We start from the raw sequence: 2,122 nt of genomic DNA, 5'->3' as shown, positions 1-2,122 counted from the left end.
AGGCTTACAGACATTTACTCTCTGAAGCTTTATTATCTCCTGACATGCAGCAGGACCTGCATGCAGGTGCTGCCACAAGTTTTCTGTAAAATTACCAGGATGCTGTGGTAAACAGCACAGCACCAGAAGACAAAAGCCACAGGCTGAGCAAGGAACCAAAACAGTTTTTCATGTTTAGGGAAAACACTGCTGTAGAGACAGCAAGATGTTACAAGGGGAAGATGTACACTGTTTTACCACTGACAAAGTCACCTAACTTGAAATGTTCAAATCCTTCAGAAAATTGGTCACTTAAATCAAAATATAAATGGAGGGAAAATCAAAATAAGAAAATACAAATATGTATTTTAAAAAAAATTTAAAAGCATAGCTCTGTTAGCCAAATTTATAATTTAACACGGACTTCCAGAAGAATTTAATTTGAAGTTCATCCCACAAAAGACTTCTGGATTTCAGATAAAATGAATTGTAGTTATACCACTTATGACACACTATTAACACATTAAAAAAAAAAAAAAACAAAACTCCACAAAAAATGTGTGATGAAACAAAGTTAATTTTCAAAATCAAACTATGAGACTGTTGGTGTGCACACCTGTATGTCAAAATTCTGCAATGCTTTTCCCTGCAGTCCTATTGTGCAACGGCTTCAATTCTCAGGAATTTTCTCATCTGCTAAAAAAAGTCTTTTTCCATCTGCAAGAACCTAATGACTGAAGTCACTCAGTGCCACTGCACTACAGCTAATTAGGTGATTGTACCAAAATGGTCAGGAAAAATACAGGGTTGTGACAAATATGAATACAAGTTAAAAAGTATTCCTCACTGGCATCCCAATAATCTGCATCTATAAAAACATGAGGAGGAGAGAATCTGGGGTTCAAATAAAAGAGCCTCTGATCTATTATGATAATGCTTAAATAAGCACAAGGTAAGTGGACACACATTCTCTGACGATAAATGTATCCCAGCGTGGATGAATTTCAAATTTATTTACGTAGGGACAAGACTTATCATGACATCTCATGCTCAAGATGACATAAAAAGCAAATTGTACAGATTTACGACAGTCTTAACCAGACTATTCCAGGTGGGCACTAACTGCCAAGTGACTCAAAGACCATAATCTTACTGGGACATGTTATTATGCAGAGGAATGCAACTTTTATCACAATAAAGAGAGGAAATAAAAAAAATGACAACTCTTTATACCCATCTATCTGCATATATCAAAAAAACAGACATGCAAGTTTTTGTAGGGCCCTCACCATTACAGACTATTCCTCACATCAAGAATACAAACAATCAAAACGTGGACTTTCTGTAGGTATTTCATTCTTACAAAGTGTTTTTATTGCTTCTTAGGGCGAACCAGTCAAGCAAATTGCTAAGAACTCTGTCAGTGCTACCCTTGCCATGTACTAATGAGCCTTCTCTAAAAAACTGCATTAATTCTCTTTCAGTCCATTTAATAGAGTCCATACTCCAAGCTACTATTTCAATTAAGTTTTACTTCATAACCAGAACCTTTCAGAACAAGCAGCAATCACTGTAACTTTTGTCAGCACCAGTAAAGAACTTAAGCTTTTAAAGAGCATCAAATACTCTGTAACACCGTATTCCTCATGTGGATTGCAGCATACCGAACTTTTCTGCTACCAACCCTTCAGCCACATCAGGAAGGTGCTTCCTGAATTTCCAAACCACCCCTTTTACCGGAGCACATCCATTCAAACTTCTCTGGGCGATCCCAGAGATGACATCAAACCAAACGCACAGCAAATGATGCGAGGAGGGGCGTGCGTGCACTGCCAACCCCTGAGCACCCAAACTGTTCATTATTCATTATTCCAAGTGCACCCAGTCCTCGCACAGGGGGACGAGCTGCAGGAGCCCCTCCAGGGCTGGGCCGTGGGGCACCCACGGACTGTGACAGGGGCAAGATGGGCTCTGTCACTCGCCCACGCTGCTCCACGGCCAGTGTTTGCTCTGACAGTGCCCTGGGCAGCGCAGCAAACACAGAGCAGTAAACACCTCCACGGAAAATGAAAAAAAAAAAACCCAAACAAGTAATATTTTCTTTAACAACACTTCCCCTCCTATCCTGCTCGCGCTGCTAGGA

At 40.0% G+C, this 2,122-nt stretch overlaps 1 protein-coding gene across 1 annotated transcript in view; it reads right to left on the bottom strand.

Moving 5' to 3' along the window:
* The window catches only part of PDXDC1 (pyridoxal dependent decarboxylase domain containing 1), a 26,211-nt gene extending 24,176 nt beyond the window's left edge, over positions 1-2,035 (bottom strand). Inside the window, exon 1 of the mRNA XM_027885410.1 lies at positions 1,929-2,035. The gene's annotated coding sequence lies outside the window, so the exon portion shown is untranslated. The remainder of the gene's footprint in view (positions 1-1,928) is intronic.
* Positions 2,036-2,122: the final 87 nt, after the last annotated feature.

This window comes from Empidonax traillii, unplaced genomic scaffold (assembly GCF_003031625.1).
Source record: "Empidonax traillii isolate 1590-97213 ecotype Southwest subspecies unplaced genomic scaffold, ASM303162v1 scaffold166:size2381449, whole genome shotgun sequence".
NCBI lineage: Eukaryota > Metazoa > Chordata > Aves > Passeriformes > Tyrannidae > Empidonax > Empidonax traillii.
The sequence above is the reverse complement of the archived record's forward strand: the minus strand, read 5'-3'. Positions and strand labels throughout refer to the sequence as shown.